Source organism: Schistocerca cancellata, chromosome 9 (assembly GCF_023864275.1).
Source record: "Schistocerca cancellata isolate TAMUIC-IGC-003103 chromosome 9, iqSchCanc2.1, whole genome shotgun sequence".
NCBI lineage: Eukaryota > Metazoa > Arthropoda > Insecta > Orthoptera > Acrididae > Schistocerca > Schistocerca cancellata.
Window position 1 is genome coordinate 504994820 of NC_064634.1, and position 20089 is coordinate 505014908.

At 45.1% G+C, this 20089-nt stretch overlaps 1 protein-coding gene across 1 annotated transcript in view; it reads right to left on the reverse strand.

The window, feature by feature from the left end:
* Window positions 1-19299, reverse strand: part of LOC126100558 (D-xylose transporter) — a 384842-nt gene extending 365543 nt beyond the window's left edge. Inside the window, exon 1 of the mRNA XM_049911177.1 lies at window positions 19183-19299. The gene's annotated coding sequence lies outside the window, so the exon portion shown is untranslated. The remainder of the gene's footprint in view (window positions 1-19182) is intronic.
* Between the last annotated feature and the right edge of the window lie 790 nt (window positions 19300-20089).

Consider the following 20089-nt stretch of genomic DNA (forward strand, 5'->3'; position numbering starts at 1 on the left):
ACCCATCTACGGTTGCAACGATACATTTTTGGACACATGTTCATAGGGCCTTTTCCGGCCATTTCCAGTCCCCGCGTGTGTATGTATGTGTGTGTGTGTGTGTGTGTGTGTGTGTGTGTGTGTGTGTGTGTGTGTGGGCGCGCACTTTCTGGATGTTTACAGACCATGCAGGCGAATAGCTACTGCTGTAGCAGACGTCAGTTCACATCATTTTGTTTTATCGTCTGCACGAATGATGTTGAAGCACATTTTAGGAAGACACTGTTACAAGGAGGGACCACGAATTTGTAATATTTTTACGTTTACTGCTTTTATAAAATTCTTGCGGAATTATTGTAACGATTTTCAAATAACTTCCGGGAATTCAGCCCGTTAACACTTTCAGCGACCGCCGATATTTCGGCGGGAGAACACCCCGCCATTTTCAAGGCAAACTGCAACAGACAGGCGGCGTACATGCAAATTTAAAATCTCGGTACTCGGACTGCAGCAGGAAAGATGACACACACGCTGAACACTAGTGCCACCAAAGATGACTAAAGTCAGAGCTATCGATAGTGAGACTACGAATTCGCAGGTAAGGTAGCATTGACTCTGTCCCTCAGTTTCTTGACAAGGGAGAGAGCCGGATTCCAAACAGAGTTTAAACAGAAACCTCCATCCCTGTTAACGAGGTTGCTCGCTAATTTAATCTCAACTTCCTCCCTAATAACACTGTCCCAATAGCTGGGCGTGCATGCCAATATTTCGGTGTTATTATATAACATGGGGTGCCCAGTATCCAAGCAATGTTCGGCAATAGCAGATTTATTTGGCTGCTGTAATCGTGTGTGCCGTTTATGCTCAGTACATCGGTCCTCACGGTCCTGATAGTTTGACCAATATGTCCCATGCCGCAGCTACAAGGAATACGATATACACCCGCCTTCCGCAGTCCAAGATCATCCTTAACGGAAGTGCTCTAATTTTAGATGGAGGTCGGTAAACACATTTCACATCGTATTTCCGTAAAATACGACCGATATTGTTGGACGTGTTTCCTACGTAAGGCAAAATGGCAGTAGACTTTGGTGTTGACTCAGAATTATCATCAATCACCCGATGTACAGTTGGTCGATAGCGCAACGCACGTTCAATCTGTCTATCACTATAACCATTTTGACGAAATGTAACTTCAAGATCGGACAGCTCAGCTGGCAAAGTCTCAGCGTCAGAAACGACATGTGCCCTGTGTACCAAGGTACGAAGTACCCCTTCACGCTGAGCCGGATGGTGACAACTATTAGCCTGTAAGTACAAGTCGGTGTGAGTACGTTACCTGTAGACTGCAAGTCCCAATGATCCATCATCCTTCCTCCTAACCAACACGTCAAGAAAGGGAAGGCAACCATCCTCTTCCACCTCCATCGTAAAACGAATGTTCGGATGGATAGAGTTCAGATGTTCTAGAAAGGCATTCAAATTCTCCCTACCGTGAGGCCAAACAACAAAGGTATCGTTCACATATCTAAAGAAACAGGCGGGTTTCAAAGGCGCCGACTCCAATGCACGTTCCTCGAAGTCTTCCATGAGCAAATTTGCGATCATAGGAGACAACGGGCTACCCATCGCAACCAAATCTGTCTGCTCGTAATGCTGGTAATTGAATAAAAAGTAAATGGATGTCAACACATGCCGAAAGAGATTAGTTAATTCAGCACCAAACCTAGCCTCAATTAACCGCAACGAATCAGACAGAGGAACACGAGTGAAGAGAAAGACCACATCGAAACTCACTAAAATATCAAAGTCATTCAATCGCAGTCCCTCCAAACGACGTAAAAAATCAGCTGAGTTCCTGAGACGGAAAGGAACCCCTTCCTTGTGAACGTTCGGAAGGTCATATGACCTAGGAGGAACACCACTATAGGTGTTAAGACTCTTGATTGTGTCCTGCGACAAACCACTTTTCTTCAAGAGGCTGTTGGGCTTTCACTCAACGCTTTTTGTAGGGTCAGCATCGATTCTGCGATACGCTGAATCAGACAGTAAACGTTGCATCTTTTGTCATAATCCTGTTTATTTAAAACAACGGTGGCATTGCACTGCAGGTTTTAAATTTGTATGCACATCGCCTGTCCGTTGCAGTTTGCCTCGAAAATGGCGGGGTGTTCTCCCACCGAAATATCGGCGGTCGCTGAAAGTGTTACCTGGCTGAATTCCCGGAAGTTATTTGAAAGTTGTATACGCCAGGAGAAACTCAGGTCTCATATTCTGACGATGGAGCTTTGCACCTTGTAAACGCGTCAATTTTAGTGATTTTGCAGCACGAAAGGTGGCTGAACCGACATTTTAACACTGAATTATAACAATCAAGAGGTCAAATCCACTATGGATAATATTACGGGTAAGTGAGACGCAACCTCCGGACTGCAGTTGGGGTGTGCTGTATAACTGCGACAGCGACGTCAGCAGAGTGTTGCGCGCTGCACAGAGCGCCACCGCCGCCAGCCATCAGCTGCTGACCGCCTCCGAGGCCCCTCCCACGCTGTCGCCGTAAACACCGCCGCGCGCGCTGCCTTTCGTAATGAATTGCAGGGAAACGCCGACGCATCTGGAAGCTCAAGGTCAGCCGGACCAGTCGCTACTTCCCCGTAGTCAACGCAACACCTGATACCTGTGAGCGGCGACGTCCACGGGCACGGAATTTGATGGCGATTAAAATTCCCGGCAAGTGGTCCTGTCGCGCGCACCTTGGCTTGTCTGCTCGGCCGGTGACGCCCTCGGTCGGAAATACAGGTAGAGACCACAGATGACGTTGTAGACGCTGTGCCATCTCGCATACCACCGTTTCGTTCTGTTCCTGATACGTACGGGCGTCCTCAAGGCCTGGCAAGGTGGGACACTTGTTCCTCAATCCTGCAATCTCTGGCATTTCTACTGATACCTTTTTGTTACCCAGCTAAATCGTGGGTTTAGTAGGGTCTGGCCCCAGATCATACTTCTAGTCATTCTGTATGGCTCGGGGGTATGGTCTATGGCGTCAGACACAGCACTATCCGGACTGCAACGTCTCCAGAACAATATTTTCCGTGTCATCTCAGGCGCTGGCAGATACGTCCCCAATTCATATATATAAGTGACTTTCTAGGCCAACACACCATCTGCACACTTATTCAGGACAAAGCCACAAAATTTTACGAAAACAAACCAAACTTCGCCCCACTTTCTCATTCACAATTTTGAGCTACCAGAAGCTTCTCACAGACGCCCAAAATTAACCTTTACAACTCTCGTTAGGGAGCAATAACACACACGAGGGTCACTCCAAAAGAAATGCACACTATTTTTTCTTAATTCCATCTTTTATTCTACATGTTTGAAATTTTTACAGTGTGTAGATACATCCTTTAGGAACAATATTTTCATTTCTCCACATAATTTCCATCCCTCTCAACTGCCTTAGGCCATCTTGGAACCAGCTCCTGTATACCCGTGCGATAAAATTCTGGACCAACCTGTTGGATCTACTCTTTGGCAGCGTGCACAAGAGAGTCATCATCTACAAACCTTGTTCCACGAAGAGAGTCTCTCAGTTTCCCAAAGAGATGATAGTCACATGGAGCCAAGTCAAGACTGTAAGGCGGGCGTTTCAGTGTTGTCCATCCGAGTTTTGTGATCGCTTCCATGGTTTTTTGACTGACATGTGGCCGTGCATTGTCGTGCAACAGCAAAACATCCTGCTTTTGCCGATGTGGTCGAACGCGACTCAGTCGAGCTTGAAGTTTCTTTAGTGTCGTCACATACGCATCAGAATTTATGGTGGTTGCACTTGGCATGATGTCCACAAGCAAGAGTCCTTCGGAATCGAAAAACATCGTACCCATAACTTTTCCAGCAGAAGGTGTGGTTTTGAATTTTTTTTCTTAGGTGAATTTGCATGATGCCACTCCATTGATTGCCTCTTCGTCTCTGGTGAAAAATGATGGAGCCATGTTTCATCACCTGTCACAATTCTTCCAAGAAATTCATCTCCACCATATTCGTACTGTTCCAAATGTTCGCTGCATACCGTTTTTCTTGTTTCTTTGTGAGCTACTGTCAACATCTGGGAACCCACCTGGCACAAACACTTTTTAACGCCAAAACGTTCAGTATTCTGCAAACACTTCCTTCCCCTAACACAACGTAGCGTGACAATTCGTTCTGTCAGCGTCACCAATTCGTGAACTCTCTGCACATTGTCTGGAGTGTGTGCAGTACGAGGCCTGCCGCTGCGAGGACAGTCCTCAATATTGCCGTGCCCGTTTTCATCACGTAACCTGCTTGCCCACCGACTAACTGTACTGCGATAGACATCAGCATCTCCATACACCTTTTTCAACCTCTTGTGGATATTTCCCACTGTCTCGTTTTCACAGCACAGGAATTCTGTGACAGCACGTTGCTTGTGACGAACGTCAAGTGTAGCAGCCATTTTGAAGACATGCTGTGATGGCGCCACTCACGGGAATAGGTTGAACTAAGTTTGAAAACAAGCGGGAAGGATGTATCTACACACATGCAGAATGAAAACAGTGTTTTTACAAAAATAGTGTGCATTTCTTTTGGAGTGACCCTCGTACATAAAACACCAAACACAAGTTTACACACAGCCCGTTCACAACCCCAACCCCTCAACTTCTCGTAAAACCGTATCGCATTCTTAATCAGACGGACACAGCCCAGTGGTACTCCATACGCAACCAAAACAACCATAGCCTCGTCGCGTCAGCGTTGCCTCTGGGACGGGATATGCGTACCCAACCCACCTGCGACTAGAGTAAACCTCAAGTTCGAGTGTGGAAACATTTTCTAAACGAGGGCACAGCAGACCAGTATCGACCCGGTGGTCAGTGGGAAACCGCGGCCAGGGCGTCGCCGCCACAGATCCCGGGATGTCCTGGCGGGTTTCCTGAATAACTTGTTCAATACCCCGGAGGTAATCGTGAGAAAGATCCAATTCCGGATCATTGGATGAAAACGATGGCACTCGTAATCATAAATAATAACACAGAAAATGCACTCGGCATATGAGAATGCAATATGCTTACCGTTCCGATGTTGTTGTTGTTGTGGTCTGAGACTGGTCTGATGCAGCTCTCCATGCTGCTCTATACTGTGCAAGCTTCTTCATCTCCCAGTACCTACAGCAACCTACATCCTTCTGAATCTGCTTAGCGTATTCATCTCTTGGTCTCCCCCTACGATTTTTACCCCACACGCTGCCCTCCAATACTAAATTGGTGATCCCTTGATGCCTCAGAACATGTCCTACCAACAGATCCCTTCTTCTGGTCAAGCTGTGCCACAAACTTCTCTTCTCCCCAATCCTATTCAATACTTCCTCATTAGTTATGTGATCTACCCATCTAATCTTCAGCATTCTTCTGTAGCACCACATTTTGAAAGCTTCTATTCTCTTCTTGTCCAAACTATTTACCGTCCATGTTTCACTTCCATACATGGCTACACTCCATACAAATACTTTAAGAAATGACTTCCTGACACTTAAATCTATACTCCATGTTAACAATTTTCTCTTCTTCAGAAACGCTTTCTTTGCCATTGCCAGTCTACATTTTATATCCTCTCTACTTCGACCATCATCAGTTATTTTGCTCCCCAAATAGCAAAACTCCTTTACCGTTCCGATACCATATCAAAAATCTATGTTTCGGGATACCTACCATAAAAGTCCACCAGGATCTACACGTTCACAAAATCATCAAATCAGCTGAAAACTGGAACTTTCTGAACCTCGCGTCTTCTCAGATAGATGTCTTTGGACTTCGACGCTGAACCGTGGATTTTACTTTCAAAACCTTCTCTTAAGAACTTAGCCGGCCGCGGTGGCCGTGCGGTTCTAGGCGCTACAGTCCGGAACCGCGGGACTGCTACGGTCGCAGTTTCGAATCCTGCCTCAGGCATGGATGTGTGTGGTGTCCTTAGGTTAGTTAGGTTTAAGTGGTTCTAAGTTCTAGGGGACTGATGACCTAAGATGTTAAGTCCGATAGTGCTCAGAGCCATTTTTTTAAGAACTTACTTTATTTACTAGCGATTCATCAATATCATTAACACATTTAATGACACTATGTGCGTGAAGTAGTTGCCACTGGGTAACTAACGAAAACAATCAAATTTCTTTCAACAAATGGAAATTTTATTCCTAAAAGCCCTTTTTTTTTAAACAAATTTAAAATTATAATCAGAAAGCACCCTCTACATATCAAGTTACAATTTATTCAGAGGCAGAAAGAACATATTTTGACAGTATGAGCTTTCGGGCTGAGAACCTAACCGCTCCCTTTTGACACGGCCGTAGTCACGACCGCTCACAACCACCTCTGAAAGACTACACTGGTGCAAATCTGCAACACACCAGATTACTTTAAACTAAAAATGTTAACAACTCACAGAAGCACATAAATTATGCACCCTGTAGGAGGGATGGAAATGGTACAAAACACTAACATTATAAAATTAACTTGCCACCGAAGGTGCAACTTGATTAAAAAACAAAAAAACTCTTACGGTAGAAGGGTGGCAACTTCATATACTAAAATGACCATTTAAACAAAAACCCATGAAATGCAGTCTTACATAAAATATACAAACATGCTCTACATTACACATATACCGCCTCTCAACATGTTAGGCAAGATAAAAGCATATTTCAGGAATTCGGCCATTACACTTCAAGTAATAAATTCGTTAACACCGAATCCGACAAACACGACAGAGGCAGCTATTAACGTACGGCAGACTGACAGACAGACAGTCAGACACTAACTGCCTAACAAATGCGGACGGGAGACAGACGAGCAAGCTGGGGACGAGAGATTGACCAAGAAAACAAGTAAAATTTAACAAGTAAATGAAACAACATATCACGAATCACTTAACTTCTAATAAACTACGATTTCTGGCGAAGACCTGGCGCAGCACCCCCAAATCGCTCTCCCGAACCGTCCGCTGCCAGCCGCTGCAACGGACGCAGGAAGGCGCGCCGATCTCCCGCCTCACGGCGTCGCAGTTCGCAGCGGCCAGACTGATGTCTTGAGTTGACTCCTGTTGCTCTCGTGTCGGCCGCGAAGCCACTATCTCTCGCTATACGGCGCGACCCACTGACGTGGCGACCTCACATGCGCCGACGCTCAAGACGGACCAGTCATCTTTTGTCCCAGTGCGCGACCGACCGATCGATCCAACCGCCAATCACCATTTCCTGAACAAATTCGAGCAGACTGGCGGACTGGCGGCCTAACACACACTAGCACTCCGGACGACAGACAGACACTGACTGCCCCAAACTGACCCGGATGATCAACTCACCAGACTCGCCGTCTAGCGAGCTCATAGCGCCCCTTAAGGGGCTCCGGAAAGGCTCAAAATCATGAAAATTTCAATTTTTATTTTTTTGCGTTTTCTTAATCTGCAGACTATTACCTTTTAATAGATATATAATTTATTCAATTCCGAAGACTACAACTATTTTTAATTTTTTTTTAAATGTGTTCTACATGGGCGTGACCCACTGTGGCGCTGTTAAACTGCTGTCAAATGGTGTTGTTATTGATGTCCGTGTTCATCAGGTACATTTTAGTGATATGAGATAAAGTATGTGTTGTGGCTAAACCTATTTTCAGAGACTTAGCAGCACCTGACCTGTTGAAAAAGTGTATTCACGGAAAAACTCAGAACCCCAATGAAAGTGTAAATAGTGTTATATGGTCGAGAATTCCCAAGACTGTATTTGTTCGAATAGAAACACTTCACTTTGGTGTGTATGATGCTGTTGCGACTTTCAATGAAGGCAACATTGTAAGGTACAAGGTATTTAGAAATATGGGAATGAAGATAGGTTCCAACATGGTACGAGCGATGCTTGCTTTAGACAAGGAACGCCTTCGGGCTGCAGACAGGGCTGTAAAGAGTCTAGAAATACAAGCAAGAGTAAACAGGAGGAGGAACAAGAGGAAGCTGGAGGAGGAGTTTGCAGAGGATGAAGATAATCCATCCTATGGACCTGGAATGCACTAAAAAGTTAATCCAATCTTTGTCGCTCGATTCCCAAAACTTTTATTTTCTCATACTAATTACATGTTTTCTAAGGATTTTCCAAACATATTTGTTTCAAACTTTCAGTAAATGTTACACTGTACCTTCTGCATAATTTAACACAGCCTTTTTCCAAAAAACTGTATATTTTTGAATATATAAATAAAAAATTTCAAAAAATGTTGTGAATTATCATTACAATTGAAAAAAAAATCATCTTTAATAACTGAACTAAAATTTTGTAAAATCCCTGTGTTAAGTTGTAGCCCATATTCCAATAAATAATCTGTAAAAAGTTCAACTTCCTACCTCAAATACTTTGTGAGGAAAGATGTAATTTATAAGCGTTATTTTAACATTGGAAGTATAGGGCGTTCCGGAGCCCCTTAAAAGCACGTGAACAGGCAACCTTTCCCCTTTCCCACCAGAGGGAGACACCAAAGCTGCGACTGCCACAGCGACCCCACCGCCAGAAACGGAGGGCGACTGCTTCACACTACGCACTGCGGCGCGCTCTTCAAAACAGCAAATTTTTACCACGGCTCAGACGCAGTGATAGCTACCGTGTTTCCAACGCACAAGACGCAAATTCGCGGCGTTCCCAAGCAGCAGAGAAGTCCGTTTCCAAGCGCTGTGTAAGACTGCTTCACAGCAGGCGTGCCGAGTGGGGAATGGCGTAAACGAGGAAATCGATCCTGAGGCGAGTGCGTGGAGGAATTTAGATCGTCTTTACAGTCCGTGTCGTATTAGAGAAGAACTAGCTCAAGTTGCACATCAGGTTATATCATTTTTCCTCTTCCAATAGTTATGCTAGGAATTCTGATTGTACAGGCGCTCCGTCTGTTAACACAAAAACTAATAAATTCCACGACAAATGTACATTTTCTGCAACAGTGGCAAGAACGTCCCATCCAGCAGTATGGCTGCGGTATCTACACTTTCATAGAACGCTAGAGAATCTGCAATCAACTCCGTTCAAAGATTTAACAAGCTGGCTCTATACGTCGTCTACCGTAACCTGTATGGGACGACTATAATGTTTGATAACGGCACCGAGCGAAGTTGTTCTACCTGACGTCGACATAAAGTTTTTGCTGCAACTATGAAGTATACTTTTCTTACACGACCATGCACGAAAGGGGGAAGTGGATTTGTCAAATGGTTCAAATGGCTCTGAGCACTATGGGACTCAACATCTTAGGTCATAAGTCCCCTAGAACTTAGAACTACTTAAACCTAACTAACCTAAGGACATCACACACACCCATGCCCGAGGCAGGATTCGAATCTGCGACCGTAGCAGTCCCGCGGTTCCGGACTGCAGCACCAGAACCGCACGACCACCGCGGCCGGCAGTGGATTTGTCAAATGTGGTGTAATTTTGTAGCTTATTTGAGCGGCACCTTCACTTGATTGTTCTTCCCTTGTCCCTTCTTTTCAGAGAGCTCCTTTTCAAGTTTTAAAACCTGTTGTACACGCTCAAATCCTTCACATTTTCCATTTCCGTATTCTTTGGCGTGGTATGACGTGACGGGTGTTCATCCTATGGGCCGTCGGGTGGATTTAGTCTGGTGTTTCAGCGGATATTTACAGTTTCCTTCTTGCGTTGTGTAACTGGAGTCAGCCCGAAGAGACACTAAGACACAAAGGAGTGAAACACATTAGCTGCCAGTGGACGTTGATTTATATCAATGGGGCAAGGTGAAAATTTGTACTGGGATGGGATTCGAACCCAGGTCTCCTGCTTACTACAAGATTCGGTGACTACTACGCCATCCGGACACAACGGTCGCCACAACCACGCGGACTACCCTAGCACGACCCCAGTGTGACCCGAACTCTCAACTTAGAGGACACGCTACTGATCTGCTCGTTAGCCTCATTACTCTCGGCATCTCGCCGATTGCGAAACGGCTCGAGGCTGGTGTGCAGCTGCGCTGGCCAACATCGCCTTAGTCAAATATGTGGTCTCTGACCTTTCGCACATGTCCGAAAGCATATACACTCCTGGAAATGGAAAAAAGAACACATTGACACCGGTGTGTCAGACCCACCATACTTGCTCCGGACACTGCGAGAGGGCTGTACAAGCAATGATCACACGCACGGCACAGCGGACACACCAGGAACCGCGGTGTTGGCCGTCGAATGGCGCTAGCTGCGCAGCATTTGTGCACCGCCGCCGTCAGTGTCAGCCAGTTTGCCGTGGCATACGGAGCTCCATCGCAGTCTTTAACACTGGTAGCATGCCATGACAGCGTGGACGTGAACCGTATGTGCAGTTGACGGACTTTGAGCGAGGGCGTATAGTGGGCATGCGGGAGGCCGGGTGGACGTACCGCCGAATTGCTCAACACGTGGGGCGTGAGGTCTCCACAGTACATCGATGTTGTCGCCAGTGGTCGGCGGAAGGTGCACGTGCCCGTCGACCTGGGACCGGACCGCAGCGACGCACGGATGCACGCCAAGACCGTAGGATCCTACGCAGTGCCGTAGGGGACCGCACCGCCACTTCCCAGCAAATTAGGGACACTGTTGCTCCTGGGGTATCGGCGAGGACCATTCGCAACCGTCTCCATGAAGCTGGGCTACGGTTCCGCACACCGTTAGGCCGTCTTCCGCTCACGCCCCAACATCGTGCAGCCCGCCTCCAGCGGTGTCGCGACTGGCGTGAATGGAGGGACGAATGGAGACGTGTCGTCTTCAGCGATGAGAGTCGCTTCTGCCTTGGTGCCAATGATGGTCGTATGCGTGTTTGGCGCCGTGCAGGTGAGCGCCACAATCAGGACTGCATACGACCGAGGCACACAGGGCCAACACCCGGCATCATGGTGTGGGGAGCGATCTCCTACACTGGCCGTACACTACTGGTGATCGTCGAGGGGACACTGAATAGTGCACGGTACATCCAAACCGTCATCGAACCCATCGTTCTACCATTCCTAGACCGGCAAGGGAACTTGCTGTTCCAACAGGACAATGCACGTCCGCATGTATCCCGTGCCACCCAACGTGCTCTAGAAGGTGTAAGTCAACTACCCTGGCCAGCAAGATCTCCGGATCTGTCCCCCATTGAGCATGTTTGGGACTGGATGAAGCGTCGTCTCACGCGGTCTGCACGTCCAGCACGAACGCTGGTCCAACTGAGGCGCCAGGTGGAAATGGCATGGCAAGCCGTTCCACAGGACTACATCGAGCATCTCTACGATCGTCTCCATGGGAGAATAGCAGCCTGCATTGCTGCGAAAGGTGGATATACACTGTACTAGTGCCGACATTGTGCATGCTCTGTTGCCTGTGTCTATGTGCCTGTGGTTCTGTCAGTGTGATCATGTGATGTATCTGACCCCAGGAATGTGTGAATAAAGTTTCCCCTTCTTGGGACAATGAATTCACGGTGTTCTTATTTCAATTTCCAGGAGTGTATTATTAATTGAAAAGCGCACAATGTGCAAAGAGAAATTACAAATTACAAATGAAGCCAGTTTTATAATCAAGCCAGCTTTATAATCGAGGTTTTCCTCATTTAGTAGTTTTGAGCGTGATATCTCTCACAATGTTTCTTACACAAATCAGAAAAACAGTCTTCGTTCGGATGGTGAAATCTCTTGTTTTGGCAGAGTCTGTGGTGAAATCCATGCGTGGCGTAACGCGTTACTACGTGTCGTAACTTGTAGTTTGCTTGTTTCCATTCGTCCGTCATTATGGCGTCTGTGGAGTAGAAATAGGGCCAGATGGCTCTGTACTTCTCGGTGAGGGTTTGACGTCCATTTTCGTCGGGCTTGCTATTTTGCAGCCAATACTGCATTTTGATGTCGTAGATGAAGTAGTTTGCCTTGGTTAATACACATGTTATCCTGGAGGGTGCTGACTTCCCGATGCCTAGAACCCTCTTCATGTAAAGAGATTTGATTTTTCTATCGTTATCAGGTCGCTTAGGATGAGTTTTTCCCATATGATGCTGAGCCCATAGGCAGCTACTGGGGAAATGGCTGACTTGAACAGTAACATTGCTGTATCCAGTGATAATTGTTGAGGTTGTTGGATGTGGTAGATGGCTTCTATTGCTACGGCAGCTCTTTCTTTGACATGGTTACTGAAGGATGACAAGGTGGTTTGCAGGGTGAGTCCAAGATACTTGAATTTTGGTACTACCTCTAAAAGTTTATTGTGCAGTGTCATTGTATTTATAGAAGAGTGTTTCCCTCATTTCCTAAAAGGAGTTTGTTTAGTTTTGTTGTGGTTTATTTGTAATCTATTTCTTTTCGCCCACGATGTGAGCCAGTTGAGGACCTCTTGGAGTTCTTCTGCATTTTCTGAGCCTATTGCCAAGTCGTCTGCATAGAGAATAAGTGATGCAGAGGTGTCCCTGATTATGTCTGTGACGTCTGCGTTCATGATTTTGAATAACGTTGGGCTAATTGGATCTCCTTCTAGAACTATGTTTCTCTGGATTATGCTGTCTGATATTTGGATATTGTTGTATCTGAGGATATTGTGATTGCCAATGGGTGTGTGGCTCCCATCAGATGTTTGTGTTTTTGGACTAGTGTCGCTCTGTCGATGACGTTAAAGGCTATGTGGTAGTCCACAGACACCACATACACAATAAGATACTTCTCATTGTGTCTCTGATCAGATGCCCAGTTTTTTTCCCGTTACAAAAAAAATGGCTCTGAGCACTATGGGACTTAACATCTGTGGTCATCAGTCGCCTAGAACTTAGAATTACTTAAACCTAACTAACCTAAGGACATCACACACATCCATGCCCGAGGCAGGATTCGAACCTGCGACCGTAGCGGTCACGCGGTTCCAGGCTGAAGCGCCTAGAACTGCACGGCCACACGGGCCTGCTTTCCCGTTACAAACAAAATTAAATTTAAAGCGGAATTTTACGTGGCCATACGACAGCTCGGTCTAGAACTACTGCAGAGCGATATTCGTTTTATCGGTATGCGTAAACAGGGTCAGTAAAATACCGAGAGTAAGCTAGAGCTCTGGCAGTGACCGAGCAGCGCTGCCGCACGCCGCTATCAGTCAGTGCGGTCCAGAGACGTGCTGTCACTCAGCAGCTGGTCTACGGGTTACTCCTCGTGCTTTACTGTGCCTGGTAATACGTGTCCATAAAATACCGCACAGTACTAATCTGGAAACGCTCTGTCGAATGGGCAGGTAAAATTCCGATTTGAAAATCATATTCTTTGTAATGGGAAACAAATCGACGCCTCCGTCGGCCCTGGGTATCGCATGAAAGACATGGCCAGCAGTATTTGTTGGTAATACATGTCCATAAAATACCGCACAGGACTAGTCTGGAAACGCTCTGTCGAATGGGCAGGTAAAATTCCGATTTGAAAATCATATTCTTTGTAATGGGAAACAAATCGACGCCTCCGTCGACGCTGGATGTTGCATGAAAGACATGGCCAGCAGTATTTGTTTGAGCTCACCCCAGCTACACTTGGCAAAAACGTAACTGCGGGTATCTGCTGAAGCACCGGAGAAAATGCGTTTGACGATTCTTATTTATTTATTTATTTATTTATTTATTGTTCCGTGAGACCAAATTAAGGAGAAGTCTCCATGTTCAAGGAACGAGTCAATACATGAAATTATAACACGATATTAGAAACAGATAAAATGAAATATAAAAAAAACATATTCAGGTGACAAGTCGTAAGTTTAAATGAAGACAATCAACAATGTAACACTGGAATTTGCTTAATTTTTTAGCTCTTCCAGGAGCTCTTCGACAGAATAGAAGGAGTGAGCCATGAGGAAACTCTTCAGTTTAGACTTAAAAAAGTTTGGGCTACTGCTAAGCTCTTGTGGTAGCTTATTGAAAATGGATGCAGCAGAATACTTAGGACAGGCACCCTGTATAGTGCCTTACTAAAACGAACTTTCTGAAAACTTAAGGGTCTTACGTTCCACTAAAGTTTTTGAGAACCTTTCTTTCTGCGTAGCAGCATAAGGTTCCCCTTTCTGCGACTCGCTCTTGCCGCTATTAGGTGGCACCGATTTTAAAATTGGTTCTTCCCTATTTCACGGTTGGCCCTTCTCCTGTGTATGAAGATGGTATCTGTTCTTTCGGCTTCATATAGGCGAGGCTCACTGGCCAATGATCTTCTTCAGTGCGGATGCACTCACATTGCTCAAACTCTTACGGGAATCGGTAGATTGACTGCTGCGAGTAAGATGTAAAGTGGGCAGGGGCACTACAAATGTAGTGTGTGGACAGTAAGTTGGAAATGTGGGTCTCACGGGAAGCGTGCCAGAGATAACAAACTGCTGTCGCACATTCCTCTGTGTCCTCGATGGATCAGTCGGACAGAGCGTCTGCTATGTAAGCAGGAGATTTTGCGTTCGAGTCCCAGGCGGGGCTCACATTTTCAACTGTCCCCGTTGATATTTATCAACACCTGTAAGCAGCTAATGGTCTGGATTTCATTGTAATTTCATTCTTCCCCTGTGTTGTTGTAAGTAGGCTGTTTAGGTTTTTATGTTGGTAACGCCACGTAGCGCTCTATAAGAAAATCACTGGCTGTGCTGCGTGCAGTCTGTGGCTGGTTTGCATTGTTGGAACTCGCTATTGTAGTTTTGGGCAGTTGGATGTTAACAGCGCGTAGCGTTGCGCAGTTGGAGGTGAGCCGCCAGCAGTGGTGGATGTGGGGAAGTGAGATGGCGGATTTTTGAGAGCGGATGATCTGGACGTGTGTCCATCAGATACAGTACATTTGTAAGAATGGATGTCATGAACTGCTATATATATTATGACTTTTGAACACTATTAAGGTAAATACATTGTTTGTTCACTATCAGAATCTTTCATTTGCCAACTATGCCTATCAGTAGTTAGTGCCTTCAGTAGTTTGAATCTTTTATTTAGCTGGCAGTAGTTGCTCTCGCTGTATTGCAGTAGTTCGAGTAACGAAGATTTTTGTGAGGTAATTGATTTGTGAAAGGTATAGGTTAATGTTAGTCAGGGCCGTTCTTTTGTAGGGATTATTGAAAGTCAGATTGCGTTGCGCTAAAAATATTGTGTGTCAGTTTAGCGTTGATCAGAATAGGTAAAGAGCGAAATGTCTGAGTACGTTCAGTTTTGCTCAGCTGTTTGAAAATCAAATAATGTAAGAGGTTTATCAGCACAGTAATTCAATAATTTTTCTAAGGGGACGTATCACTATCTTGACCACACTGTGCGCGCGAAACCCCCCTCTCCCAGACACGCCGCTAACGTTCTGCTCGCGAGCAAGAACGTGAACAGGCACGAGCGACTGCGATAACAGTCCAGGAGTTGTTTAGTCTTGCTCTGTAAGAAAGGCGAATGGTAGCACACAACCCGAGCTTCGGCTCTTGGAGGTATTTTTCAGGTAAGCGGCGCTACTGCAGTGTGTGTGAAGCTGCCTCATTGCTGGCCTTCGCTCTCAGAAGTCTTGCTGACACCATCGAGAAAACCCTCCTGTTAAGTGCTGAGGAAAGGCAATCATTTACGAGTGGAAACATACTGTGTTAATGGTCTCCAGTCCTTACTTGCGTTGTTAACTGATTTTCGGCCTGTGAAGTAATTGGAAAATTTAAAATTTTCTCGCCAGCCGCGGTGGTCTAGCGGTTCTAGGCGCTCAGTCCGGAACCGCGCGACTGCTACGGTCGCAGGTTCGAATCCTGCCTCGAGCATGGATGTGTGTGATGTCCTTAGGTTAGTTAGGTTTAAGTAGTTCTAGGTTCTAGGGGTCTGATGACCACAGATGTTAAGTCCCATAGTCCTCAGAGCCATTTGAACCATTTTTTGAAAATTTTCTCGGCGAACTGAATACTGAAAGACTTTTTTTTTATATTTCGACTCTGCTAGACATGTGGGTCGGGCTGATGCCGAGTGAACAGGACATTTATAAATGGGGAATTGCCCAAAATCTGGACATTTACAAAAAAAAGTACTTTCTAAAGTTATCACTGATAGAATGTGTAATTTACCAATTACATTAACGAAACGGGAAGATGCTCCGATGAAAAGTTAGAAAATGTTTATAGCTGCTATTACTACTAAGAATGCAAGGAAAGAAGAGACAAGTGTGTCTTTCTTTTTTACTAGTATTCCAAATTGCCAAACTAAGGAAGGAGGTGTGTTGCTGACAGCCGCTTATTATTAGCAACATCTTTTTCTTTTTACTTGTTCTACTCTTCACTCTCGGTCTCTCTCTCTCTCTCTCTCTCTCTCTCTCTCTCTCTCTCTCTCTCTCACACACACACACACACACACACACACATACACACAAGCCGCGTTGAACACTGAGTAGTGATAAGGCGGTATAAAAGGCATTGTCAGCTCATCGCTTTGTTATGTAATACAGTTTACAATCCGTGTCAAATCACTGAATATTATATGATTATATTATTATTAAATATATTAAACAGCTGGCATGTGTTTCTTAGTGATAAGTGTAGTCGTAAATGTTACACCGTTTTCAGTGAAAAAACAAAAAAACAGAAAAAATTGTTTATTGTCAGATGTAGCGACATTTGAAACAGATTATAGTTTTCTGTTCTGCTCCTTTCCTTATCAATTTTCGTACGACTGCATTGCAGTGAAGATAAAATGAGAAGACTAACCTAAAAAAAGGTTTAATAACAAAGAATCTATGCCCAAGACACTGGAATTGTTCGATTCCTATGCTAGTCGATTCCTAGAGAATTCGCTATTGGTGCAATTGTGGAATTGGAATCGGTACGTGACACACCCGGAACTAAAATAATTACGGATAAACTTTTTTACTCAAATTCCAGTTATACTAAGTAAATATTAGTGCTATTGGTATTATTCCAAATAAGTAGTAGATAAAGTTTTGAGTGGCTGGTAATTGCATGTAATTCATGCAGTTCTGTGAGTTATTTAGTTAACTGGAATTAGAAGCACTGGTCTGACCATCTAACAGTCGTTGAAGTTCATGTTGTCGAGTGAGAAGCAACATAACCTCGTCTTTGTGATATTTACAGTGTTGTAGACAATGAACTATTGAACAGTTACGAGATTGTTAAGAAAATCCACCTGTTTGGAACTTTTCCTACTTAAAAAGGAAAGTAGTATGTTTTAAATATTGTTTTAAGGAATACACACAGTCACATTCCAACAAAATGGAAAAGCATATCAAAAAGTGTTTCAAGTGCCCTCAGAATTTGGAAAAAGTGCTTAAGTTAGGTTCAGTGGTTGAGAACAACTTCTTAATTTTTGTTTTGCAGTAGTATAGTGTAAGTAAAAATACTACCAATAGACTAGCTACTTAATATAAACTACTGTTTATTTCAAAAATCATTTTTAAAGTCGAGTGTCGTTTTCTTATTATGTACTACCTCAACAATTGGCCACATTAAAAATGTAAAAAGTTGTGTTTCCAGTCCAATTTATTTCCCCTAGTAACCCTCTGCTAACTCTCAAGCAGCTTTTTCAACTGAGGAAGCAGTTTGCAAAACACTTTCTTCACTACAAAATATCAGCTTAAAATTTTTTATAAGCACCGCTTATCAAGTAATCTTTAAAGTGCATAAGTGTATGGTGGTTTACTAATTTTGAAATCTTAAAATATGTGTGTATTCATGCACTATCGAATAACCAAACACGGAGAGTAAAGGAAAAACCCAATTTTAGAATTCGATCTATTGTTGCGGTACATTTTGTTATATTTTAAAACGGTATGCAAAAACCAGATTTTCCAAATTCTCCAGTGATAAATAAATAATAACCCATATTCTCCTCATTTGGGATCATGCATTTGTCTGCCCGGAAATTCTTTATTATGAAAAATGATCTTTATTACATCGCAAGAAGTGGCAGATGGATACTTAAAATGAGGAAATTTGGGAAAGTGTAAGGTTCAATAAGTCCAGATCTTTTGCATTTTCGCCACCAAAAAATTGTTGAAGCTTCTCTGTGGAAAAGAGACCTCTTTCGCCACCAAAAAATTGTTGAAGCTTCTCTGTGGAAAAGAGACCTCTTCGTTCCAAAAGCCCTGTCGGTAATAATCGTGGTGTCCTAAAAAATTAGCGCTAGTCCATTCCTGATCACTTCCTCAGCACAAATGCAGACTCAAACAAGAAGAGAATGACCTTGGAAGGTGAAGGGAGATTGGAGCATGACCGGTTCTTAGTGATTTGCCAAAATACAGCATTCCTAAGTAAAGAGACTATATCTCTGCTTGATGAAAACTCCAATATCATTGTCGAATAAAATGGTTCATAATTCTTTATTGAAATTTTCAGAATAAATTAACAACATAAGTCTCTTTGAGAACCCGTTTAACAGATCGGACTCCTCCCCCTTCCCTCGCCCCCCCCCCCCCCAGTCTTTGACAAAATCTTGGCTACGTCCTTGGAGAGTGGGGTACACAGTACACAGTTCCCGCCCTGGTGGGGGAAGGGGAGAGGCGTGGACAGGCGTGGCGTTAGGAAGTGCATCCGGTCATCCTCTGCTGAGACCGCCAAATTCGAAATAACATGCCGACACCGTGAAGACGCAGCATGAGACCAGGAAAAAGAAGGTGACGTCGTTTCTAGGCGTGATACTCGAAAAACACACCTGATAATGCTATTATTCTCCGAAACGCTTTGTGCATAAAATGGATAAAAAGTCTATCTTAGCATTCAAAAGCATTGCCTTTTATTGATTCATTTAGACTGCAAATCCTCGGAGAGGTGCATCTGGATCGGCTGGAGCTAATAAAGAAATCAGTTGCATTTTTTACGTTTCTGATCTGCCGATGCACAGTGGCTGCTTGTATCACATTAATGTTGTTTTTGTTTAGGATCGTCCGTGTGCATTTCCAGAAATGTTCCAAACAGGCTAACAAGTGTGAGTGTGGTTCTGTGTTCCGCACTGAAAATGTTCATCAGTGCTGCGGGCGTAACAACAACTCGACCAGCGGTACAGCAAGAGCTCGTGTTGAGCGGTATCAGAACACACAGCTGAGGCGAAACGCGTCTCGCAAAACAAATCTAATGTTTATTCAGATGCATACAGACGGTCCTAATCTAAGAAAAAGGTAAAACAAGGGGCAGTATGAAGGCGAGACAAATCGCAATCGCCTGCTGTGAGGAGGGCTGGCTCACCGTGGCTGCTGCCCTGGGTCCGGAGGCTGGAGGCTGGACGCTGGAGGCTGGAGGCTGGAGGCTTTGGCGCGCGCCGCCCGACTGCGGCCTCTGCTCCTGGCCGCTCCGGACTCTCCGCTGACGTCGGCCGCTCTGACGTCACACCGCCTCCAGCGCCTGCGAAACCGCGAAATGCTGCCGACCGGTTTCTGACGTGCCGAGCCGGCGCCGCGCCGCCGTCCTGGAGCGAGCTGGAGCCCGACCCCCGCTCTGGAGCAGCCTGGAGCCGTCCAGCGCCGAGCGCCTCCTGCACGCATCCTAGACGCGCACCTAGGGCGCAACATGTCGGGGGGTCGCACACTCACACACAAATACAGTGTCCGCCAGAAGAAAGGATATACACTTTAAGGAATGATGAGTATTTCTCATGTACAGGGCTATGACAAATGATTGAAGCGATTTCATAAATTCACCGTAGCTCCATTCATTGACATATGGTCACGCCACACTACAGATACGTAGAAAAACTCATAAAGTTTTGTTCGGCTGAATCCGCACTTCAGGTTTCTGCCGCCAGAGCGCTCGAGAGCGCAGTGAGACAAAATAGCGACAGGAGCCGAGAAAGCGTATGTCGTGCTTGACATGCACTCACATCAGTCAGTCATAACAGTGTAACGACACTTCGGGACGAAGTTCAACAAAGATCCACCAACTGCTAACTCCATTCGGCGATGGTATGCGCAGTTTAAAGCTTCTGGATGCCTCTGTAAGGGGAAATCAACGGGTCAGCCTGCAGTGAGCGAAGAAACGGTTGAACGCGTGCGAGCAAGTTTCACGCACAGCCCTCGGAAAATTGGCTCATGCCAGAAATGGAGACCGATAGCGCCGACTTCATCTTTCAACAGGATGGTGCTCCACCGCACTTCCA